The sequence below is a fragment of the Macaca thibetana genome, chromosome 4, assembly GCF_024542745.1.
Source record: "Macaca thibetana thibetana isolate TM-01 chromosome 4, ASM2454274v1, whole genome shotgun sequence".
Lineage (NCBI taxonomy): Eukaryota > Metazoa > Chordata > Mammalia > Primates > Cercopithecidae > Macaca > Macaca thibetana.
Genome location: NC_065581.1, coordinates 28512259 through 28537585, shown reverse-complemented (window position 1 = coordinate 28537585; position 25327 = coordinate 28512259). Strand labels below are relative to the sequence as shown.

The window sequence follows — 25327 nt, the reverse complement described above, 5'->3', positions numbered from 1 at the left end:
GTAGTCAGAAGAGAGCTACAGATATTTAATTATTTAAAATTCTCCTCTTTTCAAGAGGCAAACAGAAAAGCAGACCTTCATATTATGATGAATTCCCAAGAATCCAGTAGACATCCGGTTTCTCTGGGTGCAACATGACATAATAATGAAGGAGTGTTTCTACAAACTGTCCTAATATTACTTCTACAGCATCAAAGAGCCAAGATAATCTCCCTAGCATTTACATGCACATACAGACAGGCAGACAAACACACACGCATACACACCAGTTCAGTGTGTAACACTTTTCTTGTCTCCTATTCAGTGAAACCTAGCATTCAGTGCTTCCTATTTTTATTTTTATTCTAGAAATTCCATCAACCAACTGAAAGGACAAGTCTGCCACATAACATGCTATTTTCTGCCAATTCTAAAATTTTATGAATGTTGGTAAAGGCTCATATATGGGTAAATCAGAATGAGAAAGAGTTAACAGTCAGTAGAAATTTGGTGTCAGGAAATGGATTTTCTTCTCATCTTCTTATGTAGTTCAAAGAACATAGTCTTAATCATGGAAAATAATGATAAATACCAGGATTCAAGAACACAGAGGAGCCAACTTAAAAATTTTTTTTTTTACTTTATTATTTATTTATTTATTTTGAGATGGAGTTTCACTCTTGTTGCCCAGGCTGGAGTGCAATGGCATGATCTCGCTCACTGCAACCTCCGCCTCCCAGGTTCAAGCAATTCTCTTGCTTCAGCCTCCCGAGTAGCTGGGATTACAGGTGTGCACCACCACGCCCAGCTAATTTTTGTATTTAGAGACAGGGTTTCACCATGTTGGTCAGACTGATCTTGAACTTACAACCTCAGGTGATCTGCCCACCTTGACCTCCCAAAGTGCTGGAATTACAGGAGTGAGCCACCACTTCCGGCTTTTTCTTTTCTTTCTTTCTTTCTTTCTTTCTTTCTTTCTTTCTTTCTTTCTTTCTTTCTTTCTTTCTTTCTTTCTCTTTCTTTCTTTCTTTCTTTTTTTTTTTTTTTTTTTACAAATATAATGAATAGGTTTGTAATTCCCAAATCTAAAAGGACCCTTTTTAGTCTTTATCCACCCTCCATGGGTGGATGCCTACTGCTACTAATGCTCGCAAATCCCAGGCTGGAGACAGAGTCAATTGCCTGAGTTCTCCGTGTAACATCCTCACAGTGCGCCCCACAGATATACTGAATTTCGCATGAGCCAAGCTAACTTATCTTTTCCATCTTCCAATCTTTCTTCCATTCCTTAAAGAGTTGTTAAAAACTCCCCCTTTCTGCACCTCCTTCTGTTTGGCAAGAGCCTGTTTGTTTTTCTAAGCCACTTTCCCCCCATACCTCTTAAACCTGTTCTACTTATTTTTGATCTCACCCTCATAATTCAACTCTTCTCGTCATCCCCAGAGTTGTTGTTTCACTCACACCTTACAATTTTTTCTTTTCTTTTCTTTTTGTTTTTGATACAGGGTCTCACTCCATCACCCAGTCTGGAGTGCAGTGGCGTGATCATAGCTCCCTGCCACCTCCAGCTCCCAAGGTCGAGTGATCCTCCTGCCTCAGCCTCTGGAATAGCTGTGAGTACAGGCGCAGGACACCATGCCAGCTAAAGACCCTTATGATCAAATGCTGAGTGCATCGCTCTCAGGTTTTCTTCTGACTGTGGCTTTCCTCAATCGAATCTAACCTTTAATATTCTGGCTGAGAAAACAACAAATATGAAGCATTTTAGGTAAGAAAAAGCTGAATTTCAATAGCTTTGTGTCATTTCTGAAAGAAATCAAAAGAATGAAAAACTAGAACTTGATTCCTTGCCAAGCATAACAGAAGAAGGAGATCCCAACAACTCAACGTTTTAAAGCCACAATGGAAACTTATTGTGGTTTTTGTCTGACACTTTTCCAGCTGCAGACGCTCCGTAATACTAACCACTACTACCAGCATGCTCACGGAGACAGTCTCAGAAAATGAAAGTTACTTCCTGAAAATTATTATAAAATAGTCTTTCAGGAAGGGGGTGTAGCTCAGTGGTAGAGCGCATGCTTTGCATGTATGAGGCCCTGGGTTCGATCCCCAGCACCTCCAAGTGGTGGTTTTGCTCTGGCAGTGCTCAAACCTAATTCTCAAGCAACATGGCCTTCTGCTTGCTCACCTTTTTCTATCCTATTTCTGCATGTATGGAGAGTAAAAACGTAACCCAATGAACTGCCTTCACTTACGTCCCATCACTATGCTGTAAGCCTCGACATCACCTAAGGCGATTGCGACGGTAGAAGGAAGGCGAGAAAGAAATGAGGGGGAAAGAAGAATGAGGTCCCAAGAGGGCCTCTTGAAAGCAAACAAAAGCGTGCACATCAACAGGCGGCTCACTTTGGCATCAGTTTTGTACTATAATTAAAGAGAAGGAAAGACTGTAGAAGAAGAAGGGGAGAAAAGCACCCCCCGGGCATTTTGTTTTGGTCGCTGTTTTTGTTTTTTGAGCCAAATCCAGAGTCAAAGCATCTGTCCACTGATTTCTCTCCCTGTCGACCTGCGCAGAGAGCACAGCCACAAGTGCGATCCAATACTGAGAAAAGGACTGCTGTGGCTCTCCCGCCGCTTAAGATGAGAGTGGCAGGACGCTGGACAACCGATCGAAGACTGTCGGGGAATTAGAGATCTTCAACACGGAAGGAGCGAAATCAATACGGATCAACACATTCCCCACTGATATTCCATACGATTGATTCATTTTCCTGTATTTCCTCAATCACTCCATTTTCCTCGTTAAAATAAAGTATTGGGGTCCGGGCGCGGTGGCTCACGCCTGTAATCCCAGCACTTTGGGAGGCCAAGGCGGGACCATCACCTGAGGTCGGGAGTTCGAGACCAGCCTGATTAACATGGAGAAACTCCGTCTCTACTAAAAATACAAAATTAGCCTGGCGTGGTGAGCATGCCTGTAATCCCAGCTACTCAAGAGGCTGAATCAGGAGAATCGTTTGAACCCGGGAGGCGGAGGTTGCAGTGAGCCGAGATCTTGCCATTGCACTCCAACCTGGGCAACAGGAGAGAATCTCCATCTCAAAATAAAATAAAATAAAATAAAATAAAATAAAATAAAATAAAATAAAATAAAACAAAACAAAACAAAACAGGTTGCCTGGAAACCTCTGTCAACAGTAAACAGAGGCCCTATATGAAAAAGTAGAGAAAACTTTTCTGCCACAATGGAAAATAGATGCAATGTAAAGGTGAGCAAATTGCAGGTGTGCTGGTGCTTCTTCTGATTAAAATAATAATAATAAAAAAATAAAAATAAAAAACCTTACTTCTTTCTCTGTCAATCCTATCGCATCTGCTTTGTATGACCAGGGAATTCCAGGAAATCCTATCTACTGATGACACCTTTTAGGGGTTTCCAATGCTGCATGTTTCAAAACTGCTGTCCTCTGTGTATACGTTTGCTGTTGAATCAAAAGTGTCTTTGAGAGGCAACAGAGTACGACATTTGTCATCAGTCCACCAGTCAAACACTCTATCAGGCTAGTCTGTCCTTACTTCTCGATTCTTTTGTTAGTGAAAATAGCCATAGCCAGCATACAGGAGGGATATTGTCTGGTGAAACCTGCTTAGCTGAAGACTGGCTGTGTGCCCCAGGGGCCAATCATATGTTTGTTATAAGATACATTTTTTTTTTTTTTTGAAGGAAGGCAATGCAGACATTTTCTTTTCGTTTCATACTTGTTTTTTTTTTCTCCCTTTCTATCCACTGTTTCTCTCCAGGCACTTTAAGCAAATAGTGGCACGTTAGTCACAGTGGACACTGCACAGGAGAGTAAGGGGTGAGGGATTAGGGTGCTACAAGCAGATTGCCAAATTCCAGGCCCAACAGCAGATCTATTGAATCAGAATTGCTGAGGGTGGGGCCCAGCCACCTGTGTTTGAATAAGCCCTCAAGTGACTCTGATGCTAAAGTTTGAGAAGCACTGTTTTAGAGGTTTAAGAAGGGAGTCCAGGGCCAGGCTCCTGCTGAGGAGGAAGAGTTGTTCCTGGAGTTCCCTACCTATTCTCAATCAAAAACTCAAACCACCTAGGAAAGTCAGTGAGGTTTGTATTTGCCTTACATCAGGGGTGGGGGTGGATTTATTATCTCTTTGACGCGGTCAATATTTTAGGTGCTTTTGGTGGTCACACACAAGAGACTCTGATTTTCCTGTAGAAGAACTCACCAGAGTTCTTGTGAGCCAGGAGACTCTTTCGAGCCAATCTTCTTTATTTCTTTCCTTTCTTAACATTCTACTCTCCCTTCTCTTTCTTTCTCCGTTTTTCCTTTCTTTCTTTTCTTTCTTTCTTTCTTCTTTCTTTCTTTCTTTCTTTTACTTTCTCTTTCTTTCTCTCTCTTTCTATCTCTCCCTTTCTTTCCTTTTCTCTCATTTCTTTTTTTTCTTTTCTTTTCTTTCTTTCTTTCTTTTTTTTTTTTTTTTTTTTTTTGAGACAGGGTCTCACTGTATCACCCAGACTGGAGTGCAGTGGCCTGATCTCGGCCCACTGCAACCTGCGCCTCCTGGGTTCAAGTGATTCTCCTAATTCAGCCTCCTGAGTAGCTGGGATTTCAGGCGTGCATCACCATGCCCGGCTAATTTTTAGTAGAGGCAGGGTTTCACCATGTTGACCAGGCTGGTCTCGACTTCCTGACCTCCGGTGATCTGCCCTCCTTGGCCTCCCAAAGTGCTGGGATTACAGGCATGAGCCACTGCGCCTGACCACTGATTCTGTCATTTGTTTGTCACATAAAAAGTAACAACATGACCCAATTCATTGCCTTTAGTGCTCTCTTATTTCTGTTTCTATTTGATCAGCCTCTATTTGTACCAGCCAAAGCAACTGACACAGCAGGAGAGGAAAGGAGGAAAAAAGAACCAGCTTTTACAAGATCATGTTTCACTGTCAACTGTAAAATTATTTGTTTAGCCCTAGATCGGAAAGATTATCTTCCATGTTTTTTCCTCAGAGTTTTATAGTTTTACATTTTACATTCATATCTGCGATCCATTTTAAGTTCACTTTTGTGAAGTCATGAGACTTATGTTTTTTTCATGGAATTACTACTTATGCAACTTTGTCAAAAACCAGCTGATGATATTTGTGTAGGTTTATTTTTCCATTCTCTCTATTAATCCACATGCCTATCTCCTTGCCAATACTATACAGTCTTAATTACTGTAGTAATAATACAATAATACAATAGTACGAGAATACACCAGTGTAATACAATAGTCTTGAAATCAGGTGGATTGTTTTTTCCTCCTAGATTTTAAATGATTATCTTAATTCCTTTGATTTTGTGGGAGAAACCTGGTGGGAGGTGGTTGGATCATGGGGGTGGCTTCCCCCATGTTGTTCTGGTGATAGTGAGTGAGTTCTCATGAGATCTGATGGTTTCCTAAGTGTTTGGCAAGTTCCTCTTTTGCTCATACTTCTTTCTCCTGCTGTCATGTAAAGAAGATCCTTGCTTCCCATTTCCCTTCTGCCGTAATTGTAAGTTTCCTGAAGCCTCCTCAACTATGTGAAACTGTGACTCACTTAAACCTATTTCCTTTATCAATTACCCAGTCTCGCCCAACACAGTGGCTCACACCGGTAATCCAAGCACTTTGGGAGGCTGAGGCGGGCGGATCATAAGTTCTGGAGTTCCAGACCAGCCTGACCAACATGGTGAAACCCCGTCTCTACTAAAAATACAAAAATTAGCCGGGCATGGTGGCCTGCGCCTGTAGTCCCAGCCACTCGGGAGACTGAGGCAGAAGAATTGCTTGAACCCAGGAGGCAGAGGTTGAAATGAGCCGAGAGGACACCATTGCACTCCAGCCTGGGCTACAGAGCAAGACTCCATCTAAAAAAAAAAAAAAAAAAAAAAATTACCGAGTCTTGGGTAGTGTTTTCATAGCAGTGTGAAAACGGACTAACACACATTCTGTCTTTTAATGTGATGTGCAGTGTTAGCTCTTCTCTATTCCTATTTTTCTGAGACTTTTTGTCATGAGTAGCTATTGAAGTTTGACAAATGCTTTTTCTACTGTGATAACGATTGTGTGATTTTATTTTTTAGCCTGTTAACCTGGTGGATTGCAGTGATTGTTTCTAAATTTACCTAGTCTTACATCTCTGGAATAAACCCCACTTGGTCACGGTGTATAATGCTTCTTATATATTGCCGAATTCTATTTGATAATATTTTGGTAAGTAAGCACCAATACCCATCGTTTTGTACTGTATTTACCTGGTTTTGGCAACAGGATACTATTACCTTCATAAAAAAATGGAAAGTTTTCTGTCCTCTTCTGTTTTTTCAGAATAGATTGTGTAGACCTTGTTTTAATTCTTTAAGCACCTTTTTTTTTTTTTTTTTTTTTTTTTTTTTTTTGAGACGGGAGTCGCCTTCTGTCGCCCAGGCTGCAGTGCAGTGGCGCGATCTCGGTTCACTGCAGGCTCCGCCTCCCGGGTTCGCACCATTCTCCTGCCTCAGCCTCCCGAGTAGCTGGGACAACAGCCGCCAGCCACCACACCCGGCTAATTTTTTGTATTTTTAGTAGAGACAGGGTTTCACCGTGTTAGCCAGGATGGTCTCAATCTCCTGATCTCATGATTTGCCCTCCTCGGCCTCCCAAAGTGCTGGGATTACAGGCATGAGCCACCGCGCCTGGCTTCTTTAAGCACTTCTTAGAATTCTTTAGTGAAATTTTCTTAGATTCGAAGATTCCTGATTTTTTTCTTTTCTTTTCTTTTCTTTGTTTTTTTTTTTTTTTAACCAAGTCTTGCTGTTGTCCTCCAGGCTGGAGTGCAATGGCGTGATCTCGGCTCACTGCAACCTCCGCCTCCCGGGTTCAAACGATTCTCCTGCCTCAGCCTCCCAAGTAGCTGGGATTACAGGCGCCTGACACCACATCCGGCTAATTTTTGTATCTTTTAGTAGAGACGGGGTTTCAGCATGTTGGCCAGGCTGGTCTCGAACTCCCGACCTCAGGTGATCTGCCCGCCTCAGCCTCCCAAAGTGCTGGTATTACAACCAACCCGCCCGGCCAGATTCCTGATTTTTTTTTTTTAATGTTACAAATTTAATTCCCTTCATAGTTACAGGGTTATAAAAAATGTATTGCATATTTAGTTGTGTTAATTTGTGTTTTTCAAGGAATTAGTCTATCTCATCTAAATTGTCAAGTTTGTGTGTAAAGAGTTATTCATAGTGAGGCAGAAATTTAAAAATAAATATGCATTCATTCACTCCAAGAAAAGTAACAGGCAAGGGTTAAAAAGAAAAGAAACAAGTTTTCCTCTGCTTAGTAGCTCACTTCAAGGACAGTTATAAGATAACACTGTCGGAAAAGCCAAGGCCAAAAGAATGGGTTCCAGACATCCCCTTCCCCTCTACCCACTCAAGAGCAAGGCTGAAGGGAAACAAAGGAGGGAAAGACAAATTCCTATACTGTTACTCCTTTCCCTGGCTTCTTAAGCATAACTGTTTTACAAATGTCTGTATTTAGCCAGTTCTTGTTTTTCTTTGGACACAGCTGCGAGGCCAGAAGTTACGCACTGTTTGATTAACTGCCTTTGTTTTGCTTATAAAAACTCCTGCTCTGTCTTTGTTCAATGCTCAACTTTTTTTGTTTGTTTGTTTTGTTTTGAGACAGAGTCTCGCTCTGTCGGGGAGGCTGGAGTGCAGTGGCACGATCTTGGCTCACTGTCACCTCCGCCTCCTGGGCTCAAGCAATTCTGCCTCAGCCTCCCGAGTAGCTGGGATTACAAGCGTGTGCCACCACGCCCGGCTAATTTTTGTATTTTTAGTAGAGACGGGATTTCACCATATTGGCCAGGCTGGTCTTGAACTCCTGACCTCAGGTAATCTGCCCGCGTTGGCCTCCCAAGGTGCTGGGATTACAGGCATGAGCCACCGGGTTCGGCCAGTGCTCAGCTTTTTGGATGTGAATCCACTCAGCCGGTGTGTACCTTAAAATAAATATCCTCCTGTTCTCCCATATTGGTCTCTCTGTTCCTCAGTTTACTGCAACAATAGTATTCCCTTATCCTAATATTATTTTTATATATTAGGATATAATATATCATACTACATATGATATATAAAATATTATATTAATAATATGTTAATATTATACAATAAATAAGATAGTTATAAAATATATTTATTTATATTATTTAGCAAGTTATATTGTATATTATTATTTACTTGTATTATTAGGATATAATATATCCTTATATATAATCATGATATATATATCATATACATGTCATAATAATATATATTTAATATATATATTCCTAATAATCTTGAGGATGCTTTTCCTACATTTTTTAACCCTAGCCTGTCTCTTCCCTTTCCCCACCAGCTGTTGCTCGGCTCCTCTCCACCTTCTCTCCTGTTTATTTCTAAATGAACTTTTCACAAAGGTGCAGGGCACTTCTAGTCTCGTTTATGCACATTTTAAGCACTATGTTGAGATTCATATGTAGCTGCTATTTTAATTTCCACATCACTTTCCTTTTTTTTTTTTTTTCCTTCTCTACGTGTTCGACTTTAAACATTTCTGCAGCATAGGCTGAGGCTGGGCCCAGCTGGGGAGAGATGCGAGGCCGGATAAACCTAGAGTGGAGAAATGTTGTTTCCTGACTGGGAATGCTCCAACCTTACAAGGGGGAGAAAAAGGTCTGCGACGGAGTTTCACTCTTGTTGCCCAGGCTGGAGTGAAATGGCGCTATCTCGGCCCATTGCAACCTCCACCTGCCAGTTCAAGCGATGCTCCTGCCTCTGCCTCCCGAGTAGCTGGGATTACAGGCACCCGCCCCCACGCCCGGCTAATTGTTTTTAAATGCTGGGATTACAGGTGTGAGCCACCGCACCAGGCTAAGTTTTTTAAAGGAAATCATCCAAAAACACATCCTTTTGATGTCAGCGGAGTCTATAGTGATATCCTCTTTTTATTCCTGATATTGGTAATTTGTGTCATCTATCTTCCTAAAATTTCTCAGTCTTACTAGAGGTCTTCTTTTATTGATCTTCTAAAGGAACTGGAACTGGCTTTTTGTTTGTTTTTCTTTTTTTGTTTGTGTACAGTTTCATTGAATTTTGCTCTTGGTTTTATTGTTATCTTTTGTCTATTTGCTTTGGGTTTATTTTGCTTTCTTTTTTTTTTTTTTTTTTTTTTTTTTGAGACGGAGTCTCGCTCTGCCGCCCAGGCTGGAGTGCAGTGGCCGGATCTCAGCTCACTGCAAGCTCCGCCTCCCGGGTTCACGCCATTCTCCTGCCTCAGCCTCCCGAGTAGCTGGGACTACAGGCGCCTGCCACCGCGCCCGGCTAGTTTTTTGTATTTTTTAGTAGAGACGGGGTTTCACCGTGTTAGCCAGGATGGTCTCGATCTCCTGGCCTCGTGATCCGCCCGTCTCGGCCTCCCAAAGTGCTGGGATTACAGGCTTGAGCCACCGCGCCCGGCCTATTTTGCTTTTTTCTCCACCTGGGTTCTTCAAGTAAAAGCTTAGATGACTGACTTGAGACTTTTTTTTTCTAATGTATGCAGTTAGTGGTATACATTTCTATCTCAGTGGGTTTTTTTTTAACCATATGCGTTAATTCTTTTAAATCTGAGGTTTGTTTTACGGCCCAGGATATGTTCTATCTTGCTATGTGTTCTGCTTTTCTTGTGTGGACTCTTCTTTAAATGTTAACTGAATTCTGTTAGCTGAAGATGATTTTGAGTTCTTCAATATCCTTGCTGATTTTCTGTTTAGTTGTTCTATCGATTATTATGAGAGAAGTGTTGAAGTCTCTAATGTAATTGTGGATTTGTCTATTTTTTTAATTCTTTTTTTCTTTACATATTTTGCAACTCTCTTTGGTTTATACATACTTAGGATTGTTACGCCTTTTTGGTGGGTTTTTAAAATTTTTCTTTCTTCTAAAGTTTATATTAGGCCAGACGTGGTAGCTCATACCTGTAATCCCAGCACCATGGGATGCTGAGGTGGGTAGATCACCTAAGGTCAGGAGTTCGAGACCAGCCTGGCCAACATAGTGAAACTCCGTCTCTACTAAAAATACAAAAATTAGCCAGTGGTGGTGGCACATGCCTGTAATTCCAGCTACTTGGGAGGCTTAGGCAAGAGAATCACTGGAACACTGGGCGCAGAGGTTGCAGTGAGCAGAGATCACGCCATTGCACTCCAGCCTGAGTGACAAGAGTGAAACTCCATCTCAAAAAAAAAAAAGATAAATAAAGTTCATATTATATTAATAAACTCACTTTTGCTTTCTTTTAATTAACATTTGAATGTTATATATTTTTATACTCTTAATTTCAACCTGTCTGTAAAATTATATTTGAAATAAGTTTCTTGTAGACAACATGTAGTTGGATTATATTTTCTAATCTATGCTGTTAATCTCTGTCTTTTAATTGGTACCTTTAGACCATTTACATTTAATGTAATTATTGATATGTTAGGGTTTAAATCTAGCAGTTTGTTTTCTATTTGTACCCTGTTACTGCCATTTTCTTAGGATATGTATGTATGTATTTATTTATTAAAGTCTCCTTTATGGACTACTTGTATACTTTTTAGAATTTCATTGTCATTTATCTGTAGTGTTTTTTTTGTGTGTGTGGTTTTGTTTTTTTGTTTTTTTTTTCTCCTGCCTCAGCCTTCCAAGTAGCTGGGACTACAGGCATGTGCCACCATGCCCAGCTAATTTTTGTAGTTTTAGTAGACATAGGGTTTTGCCATGTTGGCCAGGCTGGTCTCAAATTCCTGACCTCAGGTGATCCCCCTCAGCCTCCCAAAGTGCTGGCATTACAGGTGTGAGCCACTGTGCCCAGCCTATGTGTAGTGTTTTTAAATTATCTCTTTATATAACTCTTTTAGTGATTTGTCTGAGTATTACAAGATATTTGTTTAATTTATCACTGTGTACTGGTATCATTATTTTATCAGTTAAAGTGGTGTGTCTCATCTTTACCTCCCTTTTTGTCACTTTGCCTCTCCCACTTGTAATATAATTGTCTTAAATTATTTCTTCTACATACATTTAGAACTACATTGGACCATGTTATACTTTTTTTTTTTTTTTTTTTTTTGAGACAGTGTCTCACTCTGTCACCCAGGCCTGAGTGTAGTGGCGTGATCTTGGCTTGCTGCAACCTCCATTTCCCGGGTTCAAGTGATTCTCCCGCCTCAGCCTCCCAAGTAGCTGGGACTACAGGTGTGTGCCACCACGCCCAGTTAATTTTTTGTATTTTTAGTAGAGACGGGTTTCACCATGTTAGCCAGGCTGGTCTTGATCTCCTCACCTCATGATCTGCTGGCCTTGGTCTCCCAAAGTGGTAAGATTACAGGCGTGAGCCATGGTGCCTGGTCATGTTCTAATATGTTAGAAGGTGTAACATGACCTTCTAAATTATGCTTCAATTGTTAAACATAATTTAGAAAGCTCAAGAGGAAAAGGAAAATGTATTGTTTTTACCCATTTTTTTCTTGCTTACCATGTTCTTTCTTCTTTCCTGATATCAATTATTTCTTCTTTTATCATTTCTTTTCTGTCTGGAGAAATTTAGCTATTTTTTACAGGATAATTCTGCTAAGCTAATTATCTTAGTTTTTTTTTTACTCTGAAAATGTCTTGATTTCTTCTTCAGCTCTAAAGGATATTTTCTCTGGATATAGAATTCAGAATTAGCAATTCTTTTCTTTTGGTCCTTGAAAACTGTTGTGCCACTCTTTCTGACCTCTACGATTTCTGATAAGATACCCACTAATATGCAAATTTGTTTTCTCTGTAGGTAAGGTGTTTTGTCTCTTTTATTGTTTTCAATATCTCTTTATCTGTTTTTAGAGTTTAGAAATTTTGATTGATTTTGTTTTCAGTCAACTGTTGAAGGAGATTCTTCTCTAAAAAATACATAAAAATGCAAATCTCCAGGTCAACAGTCTCTAAAATAGTTTAGATTTCTGTATTCTGGTGTTTGGAAAACAACTTTACTAAGGCAATCCCTTAGGGCTAGTAATTTCATGATGTAAATCATTCCACATTTGTGATGTATAAAGTAGTAAAGTTTTAGTGACTGTACAAACAATATCTGAACCTTTTCCTGTGCTTAATTGGTATAAACTATCTAGGGCGGCAGTTCCCCACCTTTTTGGCACGGGGGACCGTTTCATCAAAGACAATTTTTTCCATGGATGAGGGAGCAGGGGTTGGGGGGATGATTCGGGGATGATTCAAGCACATTAGATTTATTGTGCACTTTATTTATATTGTTATTACATTGTAATATATAACGAAATAAGTATCCAACTCACCATAATGTAGAATCACTGGAAGCCTTGTGTTTGTTTTCCTGCAACTAGACGGTCCCATCTGGCAGTGATGGAAAACAGTGACGGATCATCAAGCATTAGATTCTCATAAGGAGCCCACATCTAGATCCCTTTCATGCACAGTTCACATTGGGGTTTGGGCTTCTATGAGAATTTGACGCCTCCGCTTATCTGGGAGGAAGGGGGAGCTCAGGGGGTCATAGGAGCGATGGGGGAGTTGCTGTTTAAGTGCAGATGAAGCTTCGCAGGCTCTCCTGCCACGCTGCCTTGTACCCGGTTCCTGTACTGAAGGTTGGGGACTCCTGATCTAGAGTAAAACAGATGAAGAATTCGCCTGAACAGGGACTTGAACCCTGGCCCCTCAGATTAAAAGTCTGATGCTCTACTGACTGGGCCACATAGGCCCTCGTACGATGTTGTCCACGGAGTATCTAATCTAGATTTCTCCATTTGTTCCGTTCGTTTTATGTTTCATGTTGCAATTTGCAAATCACGTTACTTGAATTCTCCTCATTTCGAAGATCCTGCTTAAGAGAGACATTATGACCGCTAGGAACATTTTCCTTTTCTTCTTTTAAACATCTCCTTTCTGCAGACTTTCATAACCTGAGATGAGGTGTCTTCTACACAAAGCACTGCGGAGTTGCTAGATACAGAGGGTTTCATTCCCGCCAATTACCTGCAACCTAAACTTCTCGAGGCAACAGTGGAGCTACTTTTGTTCGTATCCCTCAGTATTGTCTTGTATGTCTTTCTTGAAGCCTTTGCCGGCAGAGGGTAAGAGAGACGAAGGAAGAAGAATTTGAAGATGCAAGAGAACATTCCATAACGGACCCCTTCCTGTTGGTGGATGAAATTGCCAGCCAGGTGTCACTTTGTCAAGTGGACCTCAGACCGGCAGTCTGGCTGGCCAGAGAGGGAAAACCGCGTGTAACAGCGTCTTTTGGTTTAGCATTTAGTGCCGTTTTTGCTTGTCACAGTCTAAAGGTTTTAAAAATAGTGATGTTAAACACAGCAAGCCTTTTTCTGCCAGATATTCGTTCTCCAAACACCGATAGACAAAGGCAGTAATTAATAATGGATCTTTTCCTTCTTTTTTCCTTGTTTAATTTGTAAAGGTATTTTTTCCTTCATCTATGGATCTTTTTAAATTTTTAATTGTATGGGTGCATAGCATATATATGTATATATGATAAATGGGATATTTTGATGCAGGCATGCAATGTGTAATAATCATATTAGGTTAAACGAAGCATCCATCACCTCATCCATCGCCTCAACACCTTATTATTTCTTTGTGTTACAGACGTTCCAGTTATTATCTTTAAGTTATTTTTAAATGTACAATAAATTGTTGTGGACTATAATCACCCTGTTGTGCTATCAAATGGTAGATCTTATTCATGCTAACTATATTTTTGTATCCATTAACCATCTCACTGCCCCCTCCAATACCTTTCCCAGCCTCTGGTAACCATCATTCTACTCTCTGTCTCCATGAGTTCAATTGTTTTATTTTTGGCTTCCACAAATGAGAGAGAATATGTGAAGTTTTACTTTCTGTACATGGCTTAACATAATGTCCTCTAGTTTGTGGAGGAAAAGTTACATATTAAATTTGAACTCAATTGAACATGGACACAAACAATGGTCACCAAATCCTGGAACAGGCTGTATGAGCCCCTTGAGGTGTTCATCCAGTGTTGTTTCGGAGAAATCTCTATTTCAATCTATTCCTACACGTAAGTTATTGAAAAACAACAGGCAATCTCAAAAACAAGTTGACCTTTTCTTGTTCCTTGAGCCCAGTCACGAAGGGCCCTTGTGACTGGGCCTCATGCCAAACAACTTGTTACAAAAAGAGCTAGGGTCCCAGACCGCACCATAGCTTCTTGAGGCCTCTCCTTCTCTGTTTACGGATGAGTGGCTGACTCTGGAGCCTGGGCTGTTGCTTCCTGGTCTGGTGATGAATCCTTCATCATATATATACACACACACATGCACTATATACATGCATATATATATACTATATACATATATTTACTATATACATATATATATCTTTTCTCTTCTCCCCTTCCCATTGCAATTTGCTTATTATATCATTTGTTTATTATATCTGCGTTGCCATTTATGTGGGATAAATGTTATTTACCCTTAAAGGTATTGTGTGTATGTCTTTTCTTCTCCCCTCTCGTGTTTCCTGCACAGAGCATAGTTCCATCCACTTTGCAAATGACAAGATCTCATTCTTTTCATGGCTGAATAGCACCCCGTTGTGTATATGTACAACATTACTTTATTCATTTATCTGTTGACAGGCACTTAGGATGCTTCCCAATCTTGGCTATTGTGAATAGTGCTGCAATAAAGATGAGAGTGCACATATCTCTTTGATATACTAATTTACTTTCTTTTGGGTATATACCTAGCAGGGGGATTGTTGGAATATATGGTAATATTTTTAGTTTTCTGAGGAGCCTCCATACTGTTCTCCACAGTGGTTGTACTAATTTATATTCCCACCAAGAGTGTACTAGGGTTCTCCTTTCTTCACATCCTTGCCTGTCTTTTGTATGAAAGTCATTTTAACTTGGGTGAGATAATATTTCATTTTAGTTTTGATTTGCATTTATTTGATGATCAAGACATTTGTATGTCTTCTTTTAAAAGACATATAGACAAAAGAATGGCAAATAGATATATGAGTAGAAAACCTTTATTGGCTGAGTTTTCTTTATCCTTTCCTTTCACAGTAGCCCCCACCCCAACACACACACACACACACACACACACACACACACACACACACGTCAGGTCAATAACCAAACCATAAAGGCTGCAAATCTTAGTTCTTTCTGTGTGTGTGAGTGAACGTTTGTTGTACACTGGATCACACCTCACAGGAAATGCTGAGTTTTCCAAATTCTAAGTTAAGAAGATTACTAGGGTCATGCATTATGAGTTTTTGTAAAATGGCTAAAGTAGCTACACTGGGAGATTCTTTGTCTAAAGGTCTAATACATCCCCCAATTTGATTCGGGGCTTGGCAGATTGTCTGGTTTCATTTAAATAAATCAATAAATGCTATTTTTTAAAAAGCTCAATTATAAAAGCCTTTATCTACAGACACCCTCCCCCATCCATTTTTTCAGTGAAATTATCTAGACAGATTGATATAGAGAGATTAAGAATATCATGCTTTCAAATTTCTCTTGGATTCCTTACAAAACGCTTTTGTTAGAAATGTTTAAAAATTTTAAAGGAATCTTGCCTGGAACACATCAGATAAAAATCAAAAGGCACCAGAGAAAACTTTGAAAGGCTTTGGAGAGGAAGTGGTATCACTGGTATAAACAAACATTTTATACAATTTAATAGCTTCTTAGTATTATTCTTTCAAATTTCAGTGCCAATCCTTTTTAGCATCCTCCTGAAGAAAGAAATTTCAGGCTACTTTGGACACACTTTCTATAGGGTAGCCCTGCTCCGCAAAGAGCAGGAAAAAGTAAATAAATAAATAATTTTTGACGGTTTTGCTCAGTATGCCAATCTTACTAACTGTGCCAACTTTACTAATTGCTGTCTATGTCTGCCAGTTAACTTTTCCTCCTCCAGACTGAACAAAAAAATGCCCATTTATTTAAATTTGTTAGATTTTGAGATTTTGGGTTGCTCTTCTTTGGGCACAACATCCACTAGTGAGAAGGTGAGGAACCAAAACTGAGAACAATCTCAAAACACGTGAATAAGTTTGAGTCTGTTGGAACATAAGTCCTGGTAGGGCATCTTGCCCAAAGTGGAGTTGGATTCTTCAGCATTGACTAGAGTAAGTAGCCTCCCCAAACTGGATCACACCAGAAACCATTATTCAATCTAATACCCCTCATAGGACGCTTCCCGAGAAAGAAAGGGACTTAACTAAATCGGTTTCATAGGAAACAGTAGAAGACATTTCCTTGGTCTACCCAGACTCATCTACTCCGGCACCAGAACTAGCGTTCAGTGGTCTCATACATGGGTCATTACTTGATAAATTAGTGCACATAGGATATACCATCCAAAATATGGCCTAAAACAATTCTTGAGTTTTGACTGGAGAAACCTGGAGAAAATGGTGTACAAGGGATCCAGGACAAGTTAAGGGCTGAGAGATGCATCTCTCTCGGGAAAGGAGGTAAGACTGGGCACTGGAAAAATGAAAGTTTCTTCCCAGTAGCTCTTCATTTCTACGAAGCCAAGACCACGCGAAAACTGAGGGAATTTGCAATTGGTTTACTTTACAAACTTGTTTTTTTTTTTTTTTACTCTTTCCTACCCTATCAATATACGGGACATAACTGGGGAAAGGGTCACAAAAAGTCGTCCTAGATTGTTTTGTGGATCAATCCAAAGGTGAGCTTAGAGCAAGCAACCTTTAGGCAAAATGCTTGGGGCTTTTCTGACAAGGGGGAGCTTTTTTTTTTTTTTTTTTTTTAAATTTCAACTTTTATTTAGATGCAGGGAGTACAGTGCAGGTTTGGGACAAGAGTGTATTGCGTGTTGCCGCTCTCTGGGTTACGATTGAACTCATCATCCAGGTGGTGAGCATAATACTCAACAGGCAGTTTTTCAATCCTTGTCCCCCTCCCTACCTCCCACCTCTTACGGTCTCCAGTGTCTTTTGTTCCAGGGGAGCTCTTCTTTGAGCTTACAGGCTTTTCTCCCTGGAGAAAGCACCATCGTATCTTTGAGACGGAAAAGGTTAAAATATATCAAACAATGATGCTCCCTCTTACGCTGTCATGTCCACTCCTTCATTGCAGACTTGAGTTCTTGGCTTGTATTTCTGTACCCGAATTTGCATCATCATTATTAGTAACTTACAGAAGAGAGTCTTCAAAGAAGGCAAAGATGTCACTTCTGATCATCTCCCAGTTTATAATTCTAAGGAATTGCTATTAGGAATTTTGGGTGGAGTTTTATTCCTCCTGCGCACATCCTCCCCCGCCTCTCCCCGCCCCGCTTCAGGTTGTTAAATCTCCAATTGCGAAGTTAAAGGTTTGAAAACAGAAACTCAACGTTTCCCCACCGCACTTCGGTCTTCATGTTTGAGAATCAACACCTGCGTGCGGCCGCGTGGCCTAATGGATAAGGCGTCTGATTCCGGATCAGAAGATTGAGGGTTCGAGTCCCTTCGTGGTCGTGTCCTTACTATTGTCAGGAAATAGCTTTAGTTTCTGCATGTTTCCTTGAGCTTTCTGCAAGACGGTTTTTTAAAAAAAGCCTTTGGAAACTTGAAATGAGGGAAGGATATTGACGAAAAGCAAGAACCCAGTAAGCAAGGTGTGTACTGATTATTAAAGTGCACTTTGTCTGTGGCGGTAGGTACTACCGGAGGCGTTCGTAATTTGGAATTGGCTTGGTTTTTCCAATTTATGGTCTTGTCCTGCTTGTTTCATGAATTTAACAAACACAACACAAAAAGTACATTTTTTTTTTTGAGACGGAGTGTCGCTCTGTCTCCCAGGCAGGAGTGCAGTGCTGATCTCGGCTCACTGAAAACTCTGCCTCTCGGGGTCAAGCGATTCTCCTGCCTCAGCCTCCGGAGTAGCTAGGATTCCTGCCACCACACCCGCCTAATTTTTGTATTTTTAGTAGAGAGGGGGTTTCACCATATTGGCCAGGCTGGTCTCGAACTCCTGATCTCAAGTGATCCGCCTGTCTTGACTTCCCAAAGTGCTGGGATTACAGTCGTGAGCCACTGCGCCAGGCAGAAAACTACCATCTTAATAGTAAGTACTATCATAATAGTAAGAGTATTAGGTGCAGGGTATATGGGAACTCTAATATCTTCTAATTTTTTCTGTAAATCTAAGACTGTTTGACAATTATACTCTATAAAATAAAAATGACTTTTTAAAAATATACACAGTCATGTGTTCAAAAAAACTTACAGCAAAGATTTTGCCCTAGAAAGCAAATGCAACTCTAACGGGGTACTTGTACGGGTTAACATCCACATTAAAGATGATGGTGACTTACAGGGCCTATGCCATTCTCTCTGATTTCTACCATTTCCTTATTACTCTCAACACAAGCTTAAATAAAACGGTAAACAGAAAAATAAAGTCGTTCCAGACCTTGGTTAATAAAAGCAGAAACAAGGAGGAGAACGAGGAGAAGGTGAAGGAGAAAGAGAAGAAGAAAAAGAGGAAGAAGAAGAGGAAGAAGTCACAATCAAGGAGAGTATATCACCAAGAAAAGGAAGTTTCTATCAAAAACTTTCCTTGGGCTCTCAAAATTCGAGAGTCAAACATTGCTAATAAATTTCCACAAAAATCTGAAGGTCACAAATCCAAATCCTAGTAGGAAAACCTTTCATCAAAATGTAGTGATAAAGGCTCAATTACAATAACCTGGAACTCATGTGGTTGGGACACTCACTCAACCTCATAGTTTTGAAGGGTGGCCAGAATTTAAAAACAAAGTGCTCAAAGAATGCACTATTATCACGGTAAGAGTCTGGCAACCCTATCAGCAAAATGAACCAGGGCCCCCTAAGAAATCTCACAGAACCCTATATTGCTGAGGAAAAGAGGCATTTACTCACATCTGAAAAAACAAAACTGAATGTATGTCTTGCTTGAGCAGGGGTGAACTACAAGCGCAAATGCAGTCTCTTGGCAAACAAAGCAAGAAACAAAAACAAAAAGACAGGACGTGCAAAGGAGTTTAATTAATTCTGAAGTGAAATTAAATTCACGTAAATCAGTCTTTTGGGTGGTTCAAAGTAGAGATGGGTGTGAATTAATTGTTCCTAGATTGGCATACAAACAAATCTTTATTTATTTATTTATTTATTTATTTATTTATTTTTTTGAGACGGAGTCTTGCTCTATCGCCCAGGCTGGAGTGCAGTGGTGAGAACTGCGATCTTGGCTCACTGCAACCTCCGCCTCCCGGATTCAAGCGATTCTCCTGCCTCACCCTCCTGAGTAGCTGGGACTACAGGCGCATGCCACCACGCCTGCCTAATTTTTTAAATGGAGATGCGGTTTCACCGTGTTAGCCAGAATGTTCTCTATCTCCTGACCTCGTGGTCCGCCCGCCTCCGCTTCCCAAAGTGGTGGGATTACAGGCATGAGCCACCGCTCCCGGCCTTACAAATTTCTTTTACTTAGGAACTACTGAGTTAAGATAAATGTGGGTGCTAAATCCCAATTCGGCCCGGGCATGGTGGCTCACGTCTGTAATCCCAGCATTTTGGGAGGCCGAGACCGGCGGATCACCTGAGGTCAGGAGGTCAAGACCAGCCTGGACAACATGGCGAAACCCCATCTCTACTAGAAACACAAGAATTAGCTGGATGTGGTGGCCTGCGCCTGTAATCCCAGCTGCTCGGGAGGCTGAGACACGAGAATCACTTCAACCCGGGAGGTGGAGGTTGCAGTGAGCTGAGATCATGCCACTGCATCCCAGCCGGGATGACAGAGTGAGACACCATCTCAAAAAATAATAATAATAAAAATAAAATAAATAAATTTCGATTTGCTGCGTGAATTCATGGTTAATTATGCAAAAGTGGAATATTGTATTCTTAATTGACTCAAATTAAAATTTCATTTAAATGTCAAGTTTTAAGATACCAAGATTGAGTGCTGATATTATTGTTATTACTTGAGCACAAACTCCTGGACTCAGTTCTCATGTTTTGGTTTCCCAAAATGCTAGGATTACAGGCGTGAGACACTCTGGCTGTTCCTTCAGTAATTTTTTTTAAAGTAAAGTTTATTTTATTTATTTTTTGAGTTGACGTCTCGCCCTGTCACCCAGGCTGGAATGCATTGGCACTGCAAGCACGGCTCACTGCAGCCTCAAACCCCTAGGCCCAGGCAATCCTCCTGCTTCAGTCTCTGCTGTAGCTGGGACCACAGGTGTGCACCACACCTGGCTAATTTTTCTTTTTTTTTGTTTTTGTAGAGACAGGCTCTCACTATGTTAGCCAGGCTGGTCTCTAACTCCTGAACTCAGTTGATCTTCCTGCTTTGGCCTCCCAAAGTGCTGGGATTTGAGGTGTGAGCCACTGCTCCTGACCAATAATTTTTGATGATATTAATAAATTTATGGCCAAGCGCTGTGGCTCATGCCTGTAATCAATCCCAGCACGTTGGGAGACCGAGGCGAGTGGATCACCTGGGGTCAGGAGTTCGAGACCAGCCCGACTAACATGGTGACATGTTGTCTCTACTAAAAATACAAAAATTAGCCAGGCGTAGTGGCGGGTGCCTGTAAGCCCAGCTACTCGGGAGGCTGAGGCAGGAGAATCGCTTGATTCCGGGAGGCAGAGTTTGCAGTAAGCTGAGGTCGCGCCACTGCACTCCAGTCTGGGCGACAGAGCAAGAGTCCGTCTCAAAAAATAAATAGATAAACAAATAAATACAATAATAATAATAATTTACATTATGAGCAGACTATGTCTATGTTTTGGCTTAACACTTTTTACACTCTCAACACTGTGCGATCCTCCTCATATCTTAAGTCAGTGTTTTGTTCATCCACTTGACAATAGGGCAGAAAAGAGCCTTGAATGAACAGCTCTCTGTAAATCCGACTTTCCCCGTTGTCAAATATTGCTCTTCAGAAACCCGCCGAGACAAAAGAGTATATAAGTAGCAAACCGCACCGCAAATACTCCACCGATTGCTCCAGGAGAAAGCTGGGTTCAGTAGCCTGTTAAGTATGAATTAAAAAGAAGTATGGGAAAATGGGAAGTATCTACTTCAGAACAGCATCGTGCTTCCTAAATTTCCGGACGAATGGCCTGATGCATTTCGAGCTGAGCTAGCCAGAAGTGCGATGATTTTAGTGGGTATCCACTCTAACCCCAAACATTCAGTCACTACTTAACCTTTCTTCCTCATTGTTTCTCTTGTGTTTTAAACTCAAACATGCCAAAATAAACAAACAAAAAGAAGCACAAACAAAACAGTTGCTGCCTGTATCAAAGCTGCAGGCTGCTCCCACATGAGAACTGATACAACGTCACTTTCCTCAAACCTCCAATACCAGGGGCTACTGCTCCACGAATACTCAACCATAGGCCCTCGAAAATGCTCAGCCTGTTTCCTGCGATGGAGAGTGCAGCGAGGCACTCTCACAGTCACAAAATCTTGGACAACACGAGCCGTATCCTTTTGTGGGATACACATTTTGAAACCACTCCCCTAGAGCCTTCTCTCTTCCCCAGAGCGTAGAGAAAGCTTGGCAGAGACGCGGCGCATGGCTGCTTTCTTCCTCCGCGGTTGTCCCAATACTATCCATCTTTAAAGACGCATCCCCGATTTTTCTTCTGCATTATTCTCCGCTGCATCGTCTCTCCTCCACTCAGTTTCATCCCTCCCGGCGCCAAGAGCCCTTCCTTCCTTCTCAAAGCCTTCCCTTGCATCCACTCCTCAGATCTTTTCAGTTCCCAGCCACTTGCCTTTCTAGTATTAGTAAGAACATAACCTGTAGATTAGGGATAAACTTCTCCGTACTCTCCCTTACACCCCTGCCAGGTTTACAGTGTTCTCCAATATTTGTATCTGGATTCAACAGTCGCACCACATTCTGGCTAAAGGCAGAAAGAGTTTACTTTCTGCACTTCAGAGACTGATGAAATTTTCACTCGTGCGGGAGTAGGGAAGGTTTTACAAAGGCTGAATTGGTTTTCTCAGGTTGAGCCCAGCTTCCTTTGTGCTTTCCTCCTTGCTCAAAAAAATTTGCTCTGAAAGAGTCCTCTGTCTTCGTCTTCTTTTGTATTGTCTTTAAAACCAGAGCTAGCCAGGCTTGGCGGCAAAGACCTGTAATCCAAGCACTTTGGGAGGCCGAGGAGGGAGGATCGCTTAAGCCCCGGAGTTCAAGACCAGCCTGGGCAACATAGGGAGAAGACAGACCCGCCCCCCCATCCCATCTCTATAAAAAACAAACAAACAAAAAAAACAGAGCTGTAGAGTCGCTGATGAAGCCGCTGCCACGTTTCCAAATCCAGATGTTGGACGCAACCATGTGCAAAACTGCCACCTTTGTCATTCTTTGTTTTTGTCAAGCGTTGTGAATTAACCTCTTGTCTTTGCTTGCATGGTTGTTTTTCAGGAGTTAATAACAACTTTATTGAAGTACAGTTGATATATGCAAAACCCCTACACAAGTTGAAGGTAAGCAATTTGTGAGTGAGGACATATGCATACATTTATAATGCTATTTCCATAATCAGGGTAATAAACACATTTATCAACTCCAAAAGTTTCTTTGTGTTCTTTCATGTGCATGGGTGGTGAGAAGACTTAAACATGAGAGTTGTCTTTTTAACAAAATTTTAAGTGTACATTATAGTATTGTTAACTGAAGGCACTATGTTGTGCAATAGATCTCTAGAATTTTTCATGTTTCATAACTAACATTTTAACTCACTGAGCAACAACTCTCCATTTCCCTCTGCCTCTGGTCCCTGACAATCACCATCCTGTTCTCTGCTTTTATGAGTTTGACTATTTTAGATACCTCATATAAGTGGAATCATGAAATATTTGTCCTTCTGTGACTGGCTTATTTCACTTAGCATAATGTCCTCCAGGTTAATCATTCATGCTGGTGCAAATGGCAGAATTTCTTTTTTTATAAAAGGCTGAATAACATTCCATTGTATGTATATACCATATTTTCTTTGTCCACTCATCTGTCAATGGACATTTGGATTGTTTCCTTATCTTGGTTACTGTGAATAATGCTGCAGTGAACATGGGAGTGTATATGTTTCTTTGAGATTCAAATTTCGATTTTTTTGGGGACATATACCCAGAAGTGGGATTGCTGGATCATGTGGTAATTCTATTTTTATCTTTTGAAGAAACTCCATACTATTTTCCATAGTGGTGGCATCATTTTAGATACCAACAGTTGTAGAAGGGTTCCAATTTCTCAACATCTTTACTAACACTTATCTTTTGAGTTCTTTTTAATAACAGGCATCTTAATAGGTGTGAGGTGATATCTGTTGTGGTTTTGATTTGCATTTCCCTGCTGATTAGAAATGTTAAGAGCACCTCTTCACATACCTAGTGGCTATTTGTATGTCTTCTTTGGAGACATGTCTACTCAAGTCCTTTGCTCATTTTAAAATCAGGCTATTTGGGATCTTAAGTTTGTGTGTGTATGTGTGTGTGTGTGTGTGTGTGTTTGACTGTTGACTTGTAGCAGTTTAAAAAATGTATTTTGTATATTAATCCCTTATCAGATAAATGATTTGCAAATATTTTCTCCCATTCCATAGTTTGCCTTTTTCCTCTGTTGATTGTTTTCTTTACTGTGAAGAAGCTTTTTCTTCTGCTACGTCTTGTCTTATCTCCTCACCTGGATCTAGGTTTTCTCTGCAGCATTCACAGAACTAGTCTTTATATTCTCTGGCACAACCGTGTGTGTGTGTGTGTGTGTGTGTTGGCAGCTTCATAGGCAGAGAAGGTTTTTTTTAAAAAGGAGAGAATCTGAACACATACAAGCATACGAGAAGATTCAATCCTGGGACTTCGCTCCAGGTGGATGGAAACTGACACAGACAGTTGGCTAAAAGCAGTCCTTGAAATAGATGACGGGAGGATCCAAGGGTCTTTCCGTCCAGAATGCCTTTCTCCTCTTGACACAGCGTCAAGACAAGATTCCATTCAGAAATTTCAGAAACAGGAGTCATACATAGTGGACTTTAACGTATCACACCTAAGCCCTCACCTTTAGATAACACTATATAATAAACCGATAAGAAAAAACAACGCTAAGTGGGGGTGTAGCTCAGTGGTAGAGCGCATGCTTAGCATGCATGAGGCCCTGGGTTCAATCCCCAGCACCTCCACGAGCGTTTTCTTATACTTTGAGCATTTCGTTTCAGTGTTTGAATACTTGTGTTTGAATACTTCGTTTCAGTCTTTTCTTTTTCCTTTGTGCATACCCTAGCTTGTGTTTTTTCTACTCACAGAGAAGGTAAGCCATTTGGTAGTCATTCATTTGTACTATGGGTCCTAACACCCCTTCAGCCTCCCAACCTGACTGCTTCAGCACAGCTTTATAGTCATTTACTGAAATAGAGAAGCTGCTTATTCAAGATCCCCTGACAGTGAAGCAACAGGCATGCCGGCCATATAAGACTCGTTCTCCTTTGCTGCCGTTTCTCAATACTATTAAGAAATCGGGGGTGGGAAGACAGAAAAGAAAAACAAAATTGCCCTTGAAAAACATCCATTAGATTTCTCTCCTCCCCGCCACCTTTCCTCATACTCCCCTTACATTTCCACCACTCACAGAATCTTGGTTGGGCGGCAAAAGGTGGGTCCAATCACTAGTCATGGGAGCGCTGTGATCCCAGCTTTCTCTAAAGAAGGAATGTTTAGAATTTTGTCCGAAAGAAAGACGCTTTTGGCGAAATTCCGAGACTTTCAAAATACACAGTTGAGAAAATTATTTTCAGAGATGGAAAAAGCCGCAGGTCGCTCTCAAAGAGGTATCAGTCTTGGACGTAAAGGGTTATGTTTTCCTGTGGAACAGAAACTTGTAGTTCACCTCCCTTAGGATGGAAAGACCTTCTGGTTTCCTACAGCCAAAGAGGAGCCGAGGGGCCGGGCGCGGTGGCTCACGCCTGTAATCCCAACACATTGGGAGGCCGAGGTGGGCGGATTATCTGAGTTCAGGAGCTCGAGACCATGGCGAAACCCTGTCTCTACTACAAATAGGAAAAATAGCTGGGCGTGGTGGCGCTCGCCTGTAATCCCAGCTACTTGGGAGGCTGAGGCAGTAGAATCGCTTGAACCCGGGAGGCGGAGGTTGCAGTGAGCCGAGATTGCGCCACTGCTCTGCAGCCTGGGCGACAGAGCGATACTCCGTCTCAAAACAAAACAAAACATTATAGAGGAGCCTAGGAGACATTGGCAATACGGGCACT

At 41.1% G+C, this 25327-nt stretch overlaps 4 non-coding genes across 4 annotated transcripts; 3 read left to right on the top strand and 1 right to left on the bottom strand.

Moving 5' to 3' along the window:
• Nucleotides 1-2028: 2028 nt before the first annotated feature.
• Nucleotides 2029-2100, top strand: TRNAA-UGC (transfer RNA alanine (anticodon UGC)). Its single transcript has one exon. It is a non-coding gene; the product is annotated as a tRNA-Ala (tRNA).
• Nucleotides 2101-12709: 10609 nt separating this feature from the next.
• Nucleotides 12710-12782, bottom strand: TRNAK-UUU (transfer RNA lysine (anticodon UUU)). Its single transcript has one exon. It is a non-coding gene; the product is annotated as a tRNA-Lys (tRNA).
• Nucleotides 12783-17490: 4708 nt separating this feature from the next.
• Nucleotides 17491-17563, top strand: TRNAR-CCG (transfer RNA arginine (anticodon CCG)). The gene has a single exon. It is a non-coding gene; the product is annotated as a tRNA-Arg (tRNA).
• A 6609-nt stretch (nt 17564-24172) lies between these two features.
• TRNAA-AGC (transfer RNA alanine (anticodon AGC)) lies at nt 24173-24244 on the top strand. Its single transcript has one exon. It is a non-coding gene; the product is annotated as a tRNA-Ala (tRNA).
• The last annotated feature ends 1083 nt before the right edge of the window (nt 24245-25327 follow it).